Consider the following 18,324-nt stretch of genomic DNA (forward strand, 5'->3'; position numbering starts at 1 on the left):
AGAAAAGATCTGATCTGACCAGGGTCAGGGACTAAGGGAGGGGTATTTTCTTCCCTTACAGCTCGGTATTTCAGATTCCTAACCCACTCCTGACTCAGACCTAAACCCGTATTCTCAACACCCATCCAACATACTATTGAGCTAGAGAGTAGAGTTAGCACACTTCTGTGTTTATGACAACACTACTGGTTGATGATAAGGTGTCCCACTGAGGACTTGTATAACTTTTTTTTTTTTAAGATTTATTTACTTTTTCTTTCATGTCTATGTGTGTGAGCTTGCCAGTGTATATGTATGTGTACCACACTCATGCAGGAGCCCTTGGAAGCCAGAAGAGGGCATCTGATCATCTGGAACAGGAATTACAAGTGGCAGTGAGCCACCATGTGGGTATTTACTTATTTTTATAGATTTTATTTTATGTGTTTTTATTTCATGCGTATGAGTGTTTTGCCTGTATGTAAGTGCACCATGTGTGTGCAGTACCCGTGGAGGCCAGAAGAGGGCAACATATACCTTGAAACTGTAGTTGCAGTTGATTATTAGCCTCTGTGTGGGTGCTGGGAACTGAACCTGAATCCTCCTTAAGAGCAGCAAGTGCTCATAACCTCCAGCCCTGCTATTTATTTTGTTGAGACAGAGTTTCGTATAGCCCAGGTTGACCTCAAATTTGCTATGCAGTCTGAGGATGACCTCAGCCTCCTGACCTTCTGCTTCTACCTCCTTAGTGCTACTTTCACAGCCTTGAACCTGATGCACCATAGCTGGTACAGATCAAAGCACAGCCACCAAGTACCAGGGAATCAGAGCCTGGAACTAGAGATGCTGAGCTCATGGAGTGCCTTCTCTCCTCCCCTGTCTTGATTTCTCTTCCCATGTTGACCTCATTTCCAGTACAGAATAATATTCTTACCTAACAGAGGAGGGCTCTTGAGTCCCTGAATCTCTCTGAGTAATTGAGTGAAGTAGCCACCCTTGGCCTCCAGAATGTTGTCAGGGGAATAAGGCACCATATTGGACAAATATTCTGTGGTGGGTAGCCAGCCACACACGGGAGAGAAGTACCTGGCCCAAAGGAAATGGGAGGGCTGGGCAGGCAGGAACAAGGAATCTACTTCAGTCTTGTTCCTGTTAGTCACAGATAACCATGGTAACTTTTTTGGTACCTATTCTTCCAGTGTTTTGGATACACAGAATAAGCTTAACTCCTGCATCTTCCAGTGAGCAGTCAAATATATGCAGAAAAAAGGGGATATGATAATGTTTTCTTCCTCTTTCCAAAACCTGGGAAAATAGATTAGTCTTTCTTTATTCTTTCTCATTCAATTATTTTCTTCCCTTTCTTCTTCCTTCTCTCCCGCTCCCCCAACCCACTCGGGTCCTCTGCTCCTTTCCTGGAGTTGGAGTCTAAGGCCTTGTACATATTAGACAGATGCTGTGCCACTGAGATACAACCCCAGATCTCCCACCAATCCTTTAACTCAATGGAGAAAAGAAAAGAAGGGCAAGGTTATTTATAAAAATAAAAAACCTCCACCTGGCTGAGGTGGTGCACACCTTTAATCCCAGCAGGTGGAGGCAGGTGGAGTTCTGTGAGTTTGAGGCCAGCCTGGTCTACAAAGTGAGTTCCAGGATGCCCAGGGCTACACAAGGAAACTCTTTGTCTTGAAAAATCAAAAATAAATAAACTTTTTTCACTTTTGTTATTGGGGGGAAAGTGTAATTTACCCTACTCCAAATCATGGTTAACAGTGAAAAACAAACTTCAGACTAGAGATATACTTCCCAAGACATAGTGGTTCACACCTGTAACCCTAGCATTGGGTAGCTAAAACAGGAGAATTGCCACAAGTTGCAGACTAGCCTGTGCTACAAAATGAGACCTAGTCTCAAAAAAAAAAAAAAAAAAAAGACAATGGTTTAACATTTTTATTATACAAACAACACAGAAAACTCATACCAACAACCTAATAAATCATCAAGGATGTAGATGAGATGGAGTAAGCCTAGGACATTTTCTGCCTCACCAGTAAGAAAAAGATACAGCAAAAAGGAAGGGCCGCTTAATAGCCTTTCACAGCAGAACTTTAAATATCATATTGTGTGTGTGTGTGTGCGTGCAAGTGTGCGGTGTGTGTGTGTGTGTGTGTGTGTGTGTGTGTGTGTGTATGCAAGTGTGTGCATGCACCTGTGGAGGCCAGAGATAAACCATGGGTGTTTTCTCTATCACTTGCTACTTTAATTTTTGAGACAGGCTCTCTCACTGAGCCCAGAGCTCACCAATTGACTAGACAGGCTTGCCAGCAAGCTCCAGCAGCCATGAACTGCTGAACACAGCCCTTTACGTAGGTATCAGGGATCCAGACTCAGGGCCTCATGCTTTTGCAGCAGGCACTTTGCTAAGTGAGCCGTCCCTCAGCCCCAAGGAACATTTTTTTTTTTTTTTTTTTTTTTTTTGGTTTTTCGAGACAGGGTTTCTCTGTGTAGCTTTGCGCCTTTCCTGGAGCTCACTTGGTAGCCCAGGCTGGCCTCGAACTCACAGAGATCCGCCTGGCTCTGCCTCCCGAGTGCTGGGATTAAAGGCGTGCGCCACCACCGCCCGGCCCAAGGAACATTTTTATGACAACAAAATTATTAGGTATGGCTGCTGGGTGGAATAGTTCACAGCTTGTAATTGGTAGCACTATGGCCTATTTATAGAAGGAATACGTTCTTCTGAGGTTAAGCAGGTATGTTGTATGGTAACTTCAAAGTAACATGCAAACCACAAATTTATTCACAGTAGAGTAGAAAAGAACACCACAGATGTCAAGGATAGTTTTTAAAAGTTCTCTCTCTTCGTTTTGTTTATATGTCTGTATTCCCCAGTCTTTTTTTGTTGAGTAACACTAGCTTTTTTGTTTTGGTTTGGTTTGGTTTTTTGAAACAAGGTTTCTCTGTATAGCTTTTGGAACCTGTCCTGCAACTCGATCTGTAGACCAGGCTGGCCTCAAACTCAGAGATTCATGGTGATTAAAGGTGTGTACAACCGTCTGGCATTATTATTATTATTATTATTATTATTATTATTATTATTATTATATTAATTATGGTGTATGTGTGTGGGTTTGTGTGTGGTTGAAAGTGTGCAGCCTGAGTGTGGAGGAGACTTTCCATGAGATCTGGGGATCTATATCATGCCTTCAGGCTTGTATAATAAGCATTTTACCCACTGAGTGTAGTGGGTAGCTGTTCTAGCTATGACCTTGAAGCACTGTCCCTAGTGAGGCAGCAGGTAACTGTTACACCTGCCTATTACCTTGAGGTACCTGCCCCTGGGGCATGGCCACTGGGGGTGGGGCTTAAGACCTGGGACGCACAATAGAGGCACTTTCTTTGCTCCCTTGTGGTTTTGGATGATGGAGACAGACCAGGCAAAAGAGCAGTGTGGGACTGTGCCATGGCCTTCCAGGAGCCTGCAATGATTCCTCTGTTCTGTAGAGTGAGTTTTTTTTTCTCTAATAAATTTCTTTGTCCTTTAAGCAGACTCTGTGGATTGCTAGCAATATCAGGACCCATTAACCGAGTCCCCTCCACCCACCCACCCCCACACATACACACACACACACACACACTTTTTTCTTTTGATTTTTGAAACAGGCTTTCACTCTGTAGCCAGTCTATTCTGGAATTTCTAGAACTCACTATTGAGCCCAGGGTGGCTTTAGCTTGGGCTGATAATCCTGCCCAGCCTCCTGGATGCTGGGTTACAGGTGTGAGATACCACACTTAAATTGAAGTTATTTAGATTTGTGTTTAAAAAAATTTATAAATAGGCTGGGCAGTGGTGGTGCACACCTTTAATCCCAGCACTGGGGAGGCAGAGCCAGGTAGAGCTCTGTGAGTTCGAGACCAGACTGGTCTACAGAGCGAGATCTAGGACAGGCACCAAAACTACACAAAGAAACCCTGTCTCGAAAAACCAAAAAAAAAAAAAAAATTACTGAAAAATTTATAAATAGCTGGACATAGTAGCTCATGCCTGTAATCTCAACACTTGGAGATAGAGGCAGGAGGTCTACCACAAGTTCAAAGTCAGCCTCAGCTACATAGTGCGTTCCTGGTGGCCAAGACAACATAGTGAGACTCTGTCTCAAAATGCCTAACCCTCAGAAAAGAATGAGGTAGAAGGGAGAAGTTTTCTTTCCTAGATAGCAACTTTTCTAAGAGAGCCAAGTTTCCAATCATTTTGCCTTTTCTGGAATCCAGTGTTTTAGTCATGCTCTGCATTTGGGGGTCGCCCACTACCTTTCTGGTGCCCACTCTCCATGTGTCAGGAACAGCCTGTCCGAGGGAACCAAAGGTCCCTTCCCAGTTTCCAGTCTCCTCAGACCTCAGCAGGCCCTGGCCAGCACAGGCCTCCTCTGTGCCTTCCTTCTGACCCTCCAGCCTCATGCCTGATTTCATTATGTACTCATACAAGAGGACCCAGAGACAGATGGACACAATGTGCCTTTACAGGTTGAACCCCGCTTACAAAACTTGGCGCTGCTATCTGATGTGGCCCTTCCCCTTTCTGAACCCCAGGTTCCTCATCGTAGACAACAGAGAGCCTCTACTTGCTGTTGTCTCAGGGTGGCTCCCCCCACTTTGTTCTCACTCTCCCCGATGCTCTTCTCCAGGCTTAAATCTATTTATTTATGTGTATGCATGTGTGTGTGAGTGTATGTATTCCCACATGTTAACAGGAGACCACAGATGTCAGGAGAGGGTGTTGGCTCCCCTGGAACTGGAGTTACAGGTAGCTGTGAGCCTCCTGATGTAAGTGCTAGGAACCGAACCTGGCTCCTCTATGAGAACAGCAAGCATTCCTAACTGGGGAGCCATCTCTCCAGCCCCTCTACATATTTGGAAGGAAGCTTCTTCCTTTTTTTTTTTTTTTATGACAGATTTCATCATTGGAAGCAAACTAAATGGAAAGCTTACAGTGGAGAGGAGATGCATGTCAGGACTTTTTGTAAACTGAGATGGGACAGACTGGGGGCTGCCCCACAACCCGATCCTTTGCAAACAAAGCTGTCCATCTCCAGTGTTCCTGGACCGCTGGCTCAGGGAAGGGGAGAGGGCTGGGTCTGTGGGGCCACCTGCTCACGGCCCCCTCCTAGTCAGCATCTGGAGTACTGCTTTGAGGCTGTGGTCATCACACTTCTTCTTGTGGCCAGAGACAGTGTCATCAATCCACAGAAGCAGAAGTGGAGTCTCCACTGCTGTTTTGTATGTTTGTAGCTTCACAGCCAACGGCTCCCATCTACCCAGCTCTGTCCACTGAGGTACCCGTCTCACCGTTCACACCCCAGGTCTCACAACTCTCCTTCGCTTGCTTGGCCCAAAAGGAGGTAGGTAGACCAATGGTGCTGGCACCCTGGTTCTGGTTCAAGGTGTAAGAATGACCTCTAAAGCCTAGGCCACAGCTCTATATGGCCATTGTTCCACACCAGTCATGGCCTTAGATTTTTCTGTCAAGGCATGGGCCACAGCCGTCTCTGCCACCAGGCACCAGCTGAGGGTCCAGGAGAATGTTGTGGCACACTTGTGTGGCATTCTGTAGGTTGGGTTCTACTTCTGAGAGCATCTTCTGAATGGTTCCTCTAAGAAGAATCGTGCATGCCTTTGGGTCTTTGCACTCAGTGATGAATGTGAAGTGCTTATCTCCAATCTTCTTGATTTCCAGTAGGCCTGCCCCTGTCCCAACATCTTCTCTTAGTTCCTCTGGTCGGCTGACTGTCCATGCCCCACAGGCTCTAGCAATGTGATTATCATCTGTCTTCCGGACCCTATGAATGGCTATGACATTGGCCCGCATGAGGTAGTGCTGAGCTAAATCTGAGATGCCCTTTTCTGTGATGCCCACATCAGGCTTCAGCAGGATAATATCCTCACACACACAGTTGCTGGATGTACTCTTCTTCCATTTGCAGGATTTGGGTGAAGTCCTCCTCCTGTGTAATCTCAATGTCCATCTGGCTTTCTCCTTCCTCATACTCCAGAGAAGAATCCAGCAGCACAATCTTAGGGTTCCTGATAGAGTGGTGCATTCGTGGATGGGTCACATCCTTGTTAATCATGACTCCATGTAAGACACACGAGTCTTCAATGATGCTACCAGGGATCTTTCCAATCCTTGCATACTTCTTGACATCAATTTCCTTTTGGCCATTGTCTTCAAACTGTACAGTCTTGACAGCATCGAGGGCAATATTGCACACCAAAGAGGACCACTGACTGATGACTTTTGTCGTAGTAGAGCTATTGATGACGTTCAGCATCATATCACAGTTTATTGACATCAACAGGGGTACTGATTCTCTTCAGAGTACTAATCACATCATCCAGTGCCATGTGGTAAGTAAGCACTGATCACCACTGCTGGGTGCATCTGAGTACTCTGGAAAGTGCTCAGCTACAGACAGCATTTCTCCAGCAAGAATAATTACTGATATGGTCCCATCTCCAACCCCTTTATCCTGGGTCCTGCTAATTTCAGTCATGGGCCTGATTCCTGGATGCTAGAATTGAATCTCTTGAAGAATGGCATTGCCATCATTGGTCATCATGATGCCTCCCATCAGGTCCAAGCATCTTAATCATAGATTTAGGTTCTAAACATGTCTGGATTATGTCTGCTTTTATCTTAGCAGCGTTGATATTTCTAGATTGAATTTTTCTTCTCTATTCATGCTTTGCATTCTGACTGAGCATGAGCACTGGGTGGTGGCCCATCATAGCAGGGGAACCTCTTCTTCCTTTTTGAGACTCAGATAAGCAGCTTTGGATATATTTTACCACTTTCTTTCTGGTGTTCTCTCTTTCCCATCTTGGGGCCTAATCATAGCCCTGAGGCTTGTCTTAGTCACTGTTCTATTGCTGAGAAGGGACACCATGACCAAGGCAATCCTGATAAAGGAAAGCATTTAATTGGGGGCTTTCTTAGCTTTTCAGAGGTCCATTATCATCATGGTGGGAGCATGGTGGCCTGCAGGAGGGTGCTGATGCAATAACTGAGAGCTTCACCCTGATCCATAGGCAAAGAGAGATGCTGGCCTTGGCATGGGCTCTTGAAACCTCAAAGCCTAGCCCCAGTGACACACTTCCTCCAAAAGGGCCACACCTCCTAATTCCTCTATTCATTCTCAAATAATGCTACTCTCTGATGACTAAGCATTCAAATATATGAGCCTATGGGGGTCATTCTTATTCAAACCACCTCAAGGCTCTTTCTCTCAATAAACCTACCTTCCTTCCTTCCTTCCTTCCTTCCTTCCTTCCTTCCTTCCTTTCTTTCTTTTTGGTTTTTTTCTAGACAGGGTTTCTCTGTGTTGTTTTGGTGCCTGTCCTGGATCTGGTTATGTAGCCCAGGCTGGCCCCGAACTCACAGAGATCCGCCTGGCTCTGCCTCCTGAGTGCTGGGATTAAAGGCGTCGGCCACCACCACCCGGCATAAACCTTATTTCTGAAGGGAATTCTGTGTCAGTTGTCTTTCCAGGACCAACTGCAAGTGCTTTATTATTTCTTCCCTATGATGATATTTTGCAGGTTTTAGGTTGTTGGATCCTTTAATAACGCTGGCCACTTGCAGCAGGGTAGCTGGAATATGGTGAAGTTGAAGCAGCAAAATAAAAGCTTTAATGTAAATGTATTTATCTGTGTGTGTGTGTGTGTGTGTGTGTGTGTGCATGTGCGTGTGCGTGCACGCACAAGTGTGCACAAATTCCACTATAATATATTTGTGGGGAGGTCAACTGGGAGAGTCAGTTCTCTTCTGCCACCATATGGGTCAGATTTGGTGGCAAGCTCCTTTACCCACGGAACTGTTTCACTGCCCCCTATATAGGTTAGTGATGGGGCAAATGAACTTGTTTGCGCAAAGTATGGCACTCCCAGTGGTCCTTCATGAAGCACCTTCCCGGAGTTATGTTTTAATGCTATGCTGAACTTTTTCAAAGGGCACAGTGAGAGGGGCTGGGGGCGGGGCTGGGGAGATGGCTCAGTGAGAAGAACTTCTGTTGCTGGGTTCCCAGCACTCACATAGGGGCCTCAAAACTGCTGTAACTTTAGTTGGGGGGGACAGGGGGGGTCAGATACTCTCTTCCGGTCACCTCAGGCACCTGCACGCAGGTGGTACATATAAACTCATACAGGGTGCACATACACATACATAAGTAAATCTTTTTTGTGAGACAGAGTCTCACTTGGTACCTGTGACTGGCCTGAAACTCTCTGTGTAGACTAGGCTGGCTTCACTCACAGAGATATGCCTGCCTCTGCTTTTCCAGAGCTGGGTATCAAGAATCTTTAAGAAAGGTGAGGTGGGGGGAGGAGGCTGTGGATGTGGCTCAGTTTGTACAGTGTTGCCTGTACAGCCTTGGGTTCAATTCCCAGTCCAAGACACTGGATGTGATGATACTGCAGTATGCAACCCCAGCATTCAGTAGGGAGAGTCAGCAGGATAAACTCAGGGCCGTCCTCAGCCTGAATTGAATTTGAAGGTATGTTGTCTAAGAGAGAGAGGAAGCAGGGGTGGGGTAGGGAGATAATCTCCCCTGAAATCCTGGTTCCATTTTATGTCAGAGGTGCAGAAAGCGTTTCAAAGCTTCATTCAGTTTCTATACAAGAAATAATCCAAGTTTTTGTAGCCAACTGGAAGCTAACTTTTCCTCTACCGTCAAACATTTTGAGCCAATTTCATTTTCATCCTTGTGTTGGCCTCTAAGATGATCGGAGCAAAATTTCCTATCTAATGAGAGCAGCCCCATTAATCCTAGTGGGCTCACCCTTATCTTTCTTTATATGTTACTGTAACTCCTTCTGAGGAGATGCAAGGGAGGGAGGAGGGAAGGATGGAAGGGAGGAGGGAGGGAGGGAGGGAGGAGGGAAGGATGGAAGGGAGGAGGAAGGGAGGGAGGAGGGAAGGATGGAAGGGAGGAAGGAGGGAGGGAGGGAGGGAGGAAGGATGGAAGGGAGGAGGGAGGGAGGGAGGGAGGAGGAAGAAAGGGAGGGAGGAGGAAAGGGTGGAAGGGAGGAGGAAGGGAGGGAGGGAGGGAGGAGAAAGGGAGGGTAGGAAGAAAGTGAGGAAAGAAGAAAGAATGGAAGGAAGGGAGAGAGTGAAGGGTAGAAGGGAGGAGGGAGGAAGGAGAGGGAGGAGGGAGGAAGGAGAGGGAGGAGGGAGGAAGGACGGGCTCCTACAGATTGCTTGGCACAGCCCTTCCCTTGTTCAGGTTTAGTTTCTTTAACAGAGTAATTGTGAGTTAAAGGGAGTGTGTAACATCTGGCTGAAAGCATCCCCAGCCTGGGATGATGACTACAAGGTAAGAAAGACCCTGTCTGCCTCTTGTCTTGTGGTTCCTCTGTTGCTATGGTATTATCTTTACCGTGTTTCATCATCCCAGGGAGAAGAGGAACGTAGAGAGCATAGACCTTAGAACTCACGGCCTCATTACACAGATCTCTCAACCCATAGCTCACTGGCTGAAGCTTAGTCCATGATCACACCTAACTTCAAGAGAAGCTGCGGTCTTCAGTCCAGAGTATCAGGGCACCTGTGCATGTGGAGGGGAGTGAGGAGAGGGACGGGGAGATTAGATGACAGATTTGGAGGTATCTATCACTCTTGTTTTTTGCTTGTGTTTTTCCTTTTTGGAGGGCGGGGTGGGGTGCTGAGAATAGAACTCAGAGTAAACGTTCTATCACCAACCTACATCCCAGTCCATCACCTTCTGTTTTGTAGTTTGTGTTCCCAGCAGTCTGACTTCACTACCTTCTGTAATCAATCTAGCCCCTGCTCTGCTATGTCAGAATGCTAACATGGCACTGCCCTGCTCCCAAATCTCCCCCAGGTCCCTACTACAAGCAGAAAATACCCCTCAAACCTTACTGTGCACCAGGAATCCCCCAGGGGTATTTATTTATTATTAATTTGCTTTGGGGTTTTGTTTTGTTTTGTTTTGTTTTGTTTTTGAGGCAGGGCTTCATATAGCCTAGGCTGGCTTCAAACTTGCCATGTATCCAAAGATAACTTTGAACTCCTCATCCTTTCGTCTCAGATCCCTGAGTTCTGGGATTATAGACAATGCACCATCACATCTGGTTTTCTTTGCTTATATGCATTTATTTGTGTTTTGTGGGGCGTTTACCCACCACCCCCACAGTTCCCCAGAGTTTTCTTGAGTGCAATCAGCAGGAAATACTAGATAGAAGGATTTATTGCAGAGAATATCGTGGAGATAAACAGATAGAAAATAAAGGATAGCCTCGAGAGGGCCTGGAACCTATTCCAACGGGCCCCGACTGTCTCTGGTCCAGGGTTTTTATAGAGATGCCAAGGGGTGGAGCAAAAGACCTCCTCCCCCAGCACAGCCAAGTGCAGACTATCTCAGACACCTGCACTCAGGCCCGTGGTCCTGATCATCCTCTATGCGGACCTGCTGGGCAAAGCCATGAGGAACCCGAGAACGGGCTCCCACAGTGTTTGTGTGGGATGTGTGAACATGTGCCTGAGCACACATGTGCCATGTGTATGTGCATATGTGCACTTATGCATGTGGAGAGGGGAGCTGAGGTCAACATGGGTCTTTCCCTGATGACTCACCTCCTTTTTTTTTTTTTTCTGAGACAGGGCCTTACTATGTAGCCCTAGCTGTCCAGGAACTCACGAGTAGACCAGACTGGCCTTGAATTTATGGAGATCTGCCTGTCTCTGCCTCCTGAGTGCTGTGATTAAAGGTGTGTGCCACCATGACCAGTTTACCTGCTTTTTTTTTTTTAAGGCACAGTCTGCTGGGACCTTAGGACCTCTGTGAACTGACTGATTTTCTTCCCACATTCTTTTCTTCCTGTTTCCATGGCCTTGCGAGCTTCTTCTTCCAGTAATGGATCCTGGCTTTCTCCAGGGTGGCTGTCACTGCCTGGTACTCCAGGCAACCTCATGAGCCACATGCTCCAGGTAAGAAAACTTTCTGGTAGGCGTCAGCCACACAGTTTCGAGGCTGGAAAGGCATGATCCACTTTTTCTTGTCCTAGGGTGGAGGGATCCCATCAAACACCTAGAAGGGCTGGCCTGGCTTGTTCTTTTGGGGACGCATGCCACACACAGTGACCCTTCTGCAGCTCAGGCACGGGACATGCCAGGGGCTTCAGGCATGGTTGGTGTTCCTCTGACTTCGGAGAAAGGCCAGGAAAGAAAGGCTCTTTAACTTATCTCTGTAGAAATTGCCAGAAATGTTGATGTGGGCACAGTGTGTGACCACCACTTTCCAGCCCAGCAGAACCTGCTTGGCCACAATGGCTGCCAGGCAGCCCAGAAGATGGCCTCGGGCTATCCTGCACTAGAATCCCTCTGCCTCTGGGCGCTGGGTGGTGGCGGCTGCAGAGCAAACCTTTCATCTCAGCACTGGGGGAAGGGAGGATGGATGGGAGTGGGGAAGAGGGTGAGTGGGTGATGGTGGTGGGTGTAGAGGCAGGTGGATCTCTGTGCATTTGAGGCAAGTTCCAGGACAGCCAGGGCTATACCGAGAAACCCTATCTTGAAAAATCAAAGAACAACAACAAAAACTTTTTGAATTAAAAATCAGAATTCCTCCACCATCTTATTTTGTTTTGTGTGCATGTCTGTACATATGTGTCCCTGTGAGTATATGCAGGCGCCCACAGGAACCAGAAGTCAGGGGATGCCTGGGAGCTGGAGTTAAGCCCTTGTGGTCCCCTGACCTAAGTGCTGAATTCTGAATTGTCCTCTCATCACTGAGCAACAAGTGCTCTTCACTCCTGAGCCACATGTCCAGCTCCGCCCTTGACTTATTTACTTGTCCAACTAGGATCTCTCACTGATCCTGAAGCCCATCGACGCAGTGAGGCCGGCCGGCCAACTTCAAGAGGCCTCTGCACCCCTCTCCAAGGCTGGGGTTACAGCAGCAAGACGCTTTTTATACGGGTTTTGAGGAATCTGAACTCAGATTCCTGGGCCTGTGTGGCAGGCCCTTTACCAGTTTTTGAGATAGGATTTCACACTGTAGCTCAAACTGACATGGAACTCACTGTGTAGCCCAGGCTGGTCCCGACCTCGTGGCATTCCTCCTGCCTTAGCCTCCCAGGAACTAGGTTTACAGATGTGAACTATCACACCCAGTCTGTCTGTCTGTCTGTCTGTCTGATTTTATAGGTAAGGCTATCCTATTTTGTTCAGGCTGCTCCAAACTCCTGAGTTCAAGTGATTCTCAAGTTTCAGCCTTCTTAGCAGCTGGGACTACAGACTTCCACCGCCTAACCTGCCTTGGAGGACATTTGAAAACAGAGATAGAGTCACTATCTCAAAACTAAACAAAATAAAAACTGAGATAATTGGGCCCCAGCCTCCGAGTTTCCGGTTCTGTAGGTCTGTGGGTCTGGGCCTGAGAGTTTTTCCTTTTTCTCAGATTCCCAGGTGATGCTGAGGCACACACATCCAGGGATCACACTTTATTATTATTATTATTGTTGTTGTTGTTGTTATTGTTGTTGTTATTATTATTATTTTGGTTTTTCGAGACAGAATTTCTCTGTGTAGCTTTGCCCCTTTCCTGGATCTTACTCTGTAGCCCAGGCTGGCCTTGAACTCACAGAGATCTGCCTGGCTCTGCCTCCCAAGTGCTGGGATTAAAGGCGTGCACCCACCGCCTGGCCCATTATTATTTTTTATTTTTATTTTATGTGTATGATTATTTGGCTTGTATGTATGTCTGCATACCACCTGTATGCAAGTGCCCACAGAGGCCATAAGAGGGCATCGAGTCCCCCTGGAACTGCAGTTGCAGTTGGTTGTACTAGGAAAAGAACCTGGGTCCTCTGCTCAGTGCTCTTAACCACTGAGCCATCTTTGCAGTCCCGAGGGACTACTTTGAAAACATTCGCCCGGAGAATAAAGCCTGCACTGGCTCTCAGCCTCTCCCAGCCTGCTGCCAGCCTGCTTTGCAATTTCATCCACCCTTCCCCTTCCCTGCACACACCCAGGGCTGCAGCGGAGCCGGAGTTCTCACCTCTCTCAGCAGGCCAGCTGCTCACACCTCTGTATCTTGTTGTCTGTCTGGGATGCCGTCTTCTGAGCAACTTCCTGTCTGAGCCTCCCAGAAGCCCCTCTTGGCCCTCTGAGCTGTTGTTGAGTCAGTCTCTGCCCCAAGGTCCCTGGCAGCTTGCTCACACTCTTCTGTGCCTGCTCTTATCGCCTGCAATACCACTGCCTGTCCGTCATCTCCCTGTCACGGGAGCCTTAGTCACTTGCACCTCCATAAACAGCTGTGGGGTCAGGGAGCAAAAGTGTGCTTGAGGAAGCGGAGCAGGTAGATGGAGTCAGCGGTACCCAGACGGAGTACGTCCTATCACAGGCCACTTGGGCCTGCTTCTCTCTGTTGAGCCTGGAGCCCTAGGCCAGGAGGGGACTTCACCTGCTGACCAAAGTTCTCTGACATTCATCCATGGCATCTTCAATGGTTCTTTCAGGAGCTGGAAGTCTGGTGTACAAGCTTACCCCTCTGTGCTCACAGAGGCAGCTGGAAATCTGGAAAATACTCTTGAGTGGCAGATGCACCCCTTCGAGGGCCAAGTAAGACGCAATAGACTTTTGCCCAATTAGTCACCAAGTGCTGGGGTTGCCTCAAGTAAAAACTGGTCAGTGGCTGGAACGGATTCCTCCTCTTCCTAGGGATCCCAGTTCCCTCCAGATCCCACAAAGGAGGCCGGATTTGTAAGGCTGGAGATGGAGCTCAGGTCGATGCTTACCTATCCTGCACAAGCCCTGAGCTCCATCACCAGCACAGCCATGGTGGTGCACGTCTGTCATTCCAGCACATGGTCATCCCAAGAGTGAGTTTGAGACCAAACTGGGATCCATGACACTCTGCCTTAAAAGAAAATAAAAATGGGCTGGAGAGATGCTCGGCAGTTAGGAGCACTTGCTATTCTTGCAGAGAACATGAGTTCAGCTCCCAGCATCCATGTCAGGCCACTCTCAACCCCTGTAACTTTAGCTCCATAAGATCCAATGCCCAATTCTGGCACTAAATTCATGTGCACAGACACATGTTTACATGTAATTAAAAATTTTAAATATAAAAAAATAACAAAAGAGCTGCCTGCAGGTGGCACTTCCTGGAAATAGTAACTGCCTGCGCCGAGGCTGAGACACTCTGCATGGCATCACATCTCTGTGAGCCTCAGCGTCCTCTGCCGCCCAGCCCAGCCCTACTTCCCTTAGAGGAGGCAGTGTGCAAGGAACAGTGTCTTATACAGAGGACCCAGCCTCTTTGATAGGAAATAATGAACCCTCACAGCTGCTCCTTGAGAGGGAAGGAACTGGGGCCTGTCTGTCCTCAAGCTGCTGCCGTCTATGTACAGCGACTCCCTTCCTCCTCTCACGAGTCTCCCCCAGTTTGGGGGCCTTGGATCTCACCTCCTCCACAAAACTCTGTCTGTTCCTGGAACTCTCCACCCATGCCACCTACCATACTTCTGGACAGGCCTGATGAATATGGAGTGAGTGGTTAGCATACGGGGCTGTGAGCAAGGCTGCCGCGTTCGGCTGCACGAAATGGGCTCTGCCCACCCAGGGGAGGGAAATGCTGTTCACACAGACCGTACTGGGACAGGGGTCCCACTGAGTCACATAACCAAGAAGCCCTGCTTCCAGGTCATGTGGCCAACCACTTGGACCAAGCAAGCAAGGTGCGCAACATCCTAAGGCTCCACCGTTTTCTCATCTGGGAAGAATGGGATATTGTTGGTACCCCGCCGTATGCGCCATCGAGGTTAAATCAGCAGCTGGTACTGAGTGCTTCATTTCATTATTATTGTTAGAGTTACTGTCTTTGTTTCATGTGTGGGTGTTTGTTTGTTTGTTTTTCTCTCTGAGAAGATAGGAACAGTCTAGGGACAATGAGTCATTACTTGTCCCTGCACCTAGCAGCAGGCAGAGAGCCTGATGTCACTCCCTCAGGCCCTTCCTCCATCTTTCTCTTTGTCCAAATATACCCTTATTAGTCATGCCTTTCTTATTTACAAATGACAAAACTTCAAAACAACCTAGCTGAAGCTAACGGAAGCCTTTATAGGCTGACATGACTAGTAGTCTATGTCGGGGTGGTCATGTGGCTCCAGGCGTGGCTAGAGCCAGGACTATCTGCTTCTCCGCTTCCTGCACGGCTGCTGAGCTGGCCTCATTCTCAGGGGATTCTCCCACAAGGCAGGAAAACAGGTCCCTGGGTGCCTTGGTTTCCCTTTGCTCTCTCTCCTTCCCTTCTCTCCTCCTCTACTCTCTTCCTTTTCTCCCCTTTCCCTTGTGACAGACAGGGCCTCATGTGGCCGATGCTATCCTCAGACTGGATATCCAGCCAAGGATGACCCTGGACTGACTCCTGATTTTGCTTCCACCCCTGAGTGCTGGGATTATAAGGCTCAACTCCAATTGTTTTGTCTTTGCAATAAGGTCTCAAGTAAGTCAGGCTGTCCTTGAACTCCTGACTTTCTTGCCTCTACTTCCCAAGGACTAGGAATGTAGGCTCATACAACCATGCCAGACCCCAAAGAGCAATTTTAAGGAAGGCCTGAGTGACCCAGGTTGAGTCACGTGGTCATTTTTTGGACCAATCATGATTGGTCAAGCTGGGGTAACACGTCCACCCTAGTTTGGCAGTGATATTCCCACAACAGAAAGAGAGATGCTATTCTACCTTGGTTGGTTTGTTGGTTGGTTGGTTTTTTTTGAGACAGGGTTTCTCTGTGTTGTTTTGGTGCCTGTCCTGGATCTAGCTCTGTAGACCAGGCTGGCCTCGAACTTACAGAGCTCTGCCTGGCTCTGCCTCCCAAGTGCTGGAATTAAAGGTGTGCGCCACCACCGCCTTAACCCCCCACCCCGCCCCTACTTTTTTTTTTTTTTAATGTGAAAACATTTTATGTATAACTGCAGGAGAAATAATACACAGCTTGAACATAAAAACAGGTTATAATTCAAAAGTCCAAGTTATGTGAAATTGGAAAATATTTTCTCTGTAGAAAAGTAAAAATGATAACATTTCCCAATAAGCCCTTTTGAGCCAAATAATAGCTGAATGATACATATAAATATTGATTAGATTCTGGGATACAGAATCTATCTTCATCTGTTCAGAGAGCTATGTTTTACTTAAGTTGTGTAAGTGAGATTCCTATTCGTCTTCCCCTTCACAGTTTGATTTACAGCAGACATTTTTCTATAGGCTAATCCATAATCTAAAAAGATTTTAGCCAGGCGGTGGTGGCACACACCTTTAATCCCAGCACTGGGGGAGGCAGAGGCAGGTAGATCTCTGTGAGTTCGAGGCCAGCCTGGGCTACAGAGTGAGATCCAGGAAAGATGCAAAAAAAAAAAAAAAAAAAAAAAAGATTTTAGCCTACCCTCCTGAAAGTACAGCCAGCATATTCTTTTATCAGCTTGATACGGTATATATTCTTTTTTTTTTAAATTTATTTATTTATTATGTTGTTTTTTTTTATCATGTTTACAGTGTTCTGCATGTTTACATGTATTCCTGCAATCCAGAAGAGGGCAGATCTCATTACAGGTGGTTATGAGCCACCATGTGGGTGCTGGGAATTCAGCTCAGGACCTCTGAAGAACAGTCAGTGCTCTTAACCTCTCAGCCATCTCTCCAGCCCTTGATAGGGTATATATTCTTATCCTAATAGTGAAATGTTTCACTAAAGCTCGCCTAAAGATTGGGCAAAACCAAAACTTATTATATTTGTCACAGTCAACCTAGGGTCCCCCCTGCTCGGTAGCCTCCCTGGTTCTGTGGGTTGCAGTCTGATTGTCCTTTGCTTTGTATCTAGAATCCACTTATGAGTGAGTACATACCATGTTTGTCCTTCTGAGTCTGGGTTACCTCACTCACGATGATATTTTCTAGTTCCATCCATTAGCCTGAAAATTTCATGATGTCATTGTTTTTTTTCTGCTTAGTACTCCATTGTGTAGATGTACCACATTTTCCTAATTCATTCTTCAGTTGATGGGCATCTAGGTTGTTTCCAGGTTCTGGCTATAACGAATAATGCTGCTTTGAACATAGCTGAGCATGTATCTTTGTGGTATGATTGAGCATTCCTTGGGTATGTGCCCAAGAGTGGTATGGCTGGGTGTTGAGGTAGATCGATTCCCGATTTTCTGAAAAACCACCATACTGATTTCCACAGTGGTTGTACAAGTTTACATTCCCACCAACAGTGGAGGAGTGTTCCCTTTGCTCCACATCCTCTCCAACATTGTCATTAGTGTTTTTGATCGTAGCCATTCTGACAGGTGTAAGGTGGTATCTCAGAGTCATTTTGATTTGCATTTCTCTGATGATTAAAGATGTTGAGCATTTGCTTAAATGTCTTTCAGCCATTTGTGATTCTTCTTTTGAGAATTCTCTGTTTAGCTCTGTAGCCCATTTTTAAATTGGATTGTTCAGTATTTTGATGTCTTGTTTCTTGAGTTCTTTATATACTTTGGATATCAGTCCTCTGTCAGAGGTGGGGTTGGTGAAGATCTTTTCCCATTCTGTAGGCTGTTGTTTTGTCTTATTGACCATGTCTCTTGCCCTACAACTCTACCTTTGTTTTTTAAAGACAGAGTCTCACTATAGCCCAGGCAAGGCTTGACCCTGCAGCCCTACCTCAGCCTTCTGAGTGATGGGATTACAGGCTCTTGCCACTACAAACAGTTCACCTTTCTCTGTGGCCCAGTTCATAGAGAGAAGACATTTCCTCAGGAAACTGTCTCCTCTCCTTTTCCATAGCCAATTGCCAACACCTTCTGGCTCTAACCCTAGCCTGGTAGAACACACTGGAAAGAGAGCACTCTGTGTGCATTTCTCAGGCAGGCTCCCAGCCCAGGCTATGGCACAATGTTGGTAGCCCACCCTGTGTTTGCGTTGTTATCTGCCCAGATCTGGACAGGTTCGGCCCTCACTATGGGTAGAACTTTGTGGGGCTGCATGGTTGGAACTCTGAGCAGGCCAGACATCACCATGGCTCAGGCCTGTAATCCCAGCAGATGAGGCAGAAGCAAAAGGATTGCCACAAGTTTAGAGCCAGCCAGAAGGTCTGTCTCCAAACAAAACCAAAATCAAAACCAAACAAAAAGTAAAACGAGATCCCTTAACCCCAGTAGACAGTGGTTCTCACCCTTCCTAATGCTGTGACCCTTTAATTCAGTCTCCTGTTGTCATGACCCCCAATCATAATGTAAGTATCAGTGTTTTCCGAGGGATCGCAACCCACAGGTCGAGGACCACTGCAGTA

The 18,324-nt window shown here is 47.0% G+C and overlaps 2 pseudogenes; both read right to left on the reverse strand.

Annotated features, from left to right (window-relative positions):
• Positions 1–5,127: 5,127 nt before the first annotated feature.
• Positions 5,128–6,823, reverse strand: LOC102926199 (T-complex protein 1 subunit gamma pseudogene; annotated as a pseudogene).
• Positions 6,824–10,742: 3,919 nt separating this feature from the next.
• On the reverse strand, positions 10,743–11,875 carry LOC121828234 (large ribosomal subunit protein uL13 pseudogene; annotated as a pseudogene).
• Between the last annotated feature and the right edge of the window lie 6,449 nt (positions 11,876–18,324).

The sequence above is a fragment of the Peromyscus maniculatus genome, chromosome 3, assembly GCF_049852395.1.
Source record: "Peromyscus maniculatus bairdii isolate BWxNUB_F1_BW_parent chromosome 3, HU_Pman_BW_mat_3.1, whole genome shotgun sequence".
Lineage (NCBI taxonomy): Eukaryota > Metazoa > Chordata > Mammalia > Rodentia > Cricetidae > Peromyscus > Peromyscus maniculatus.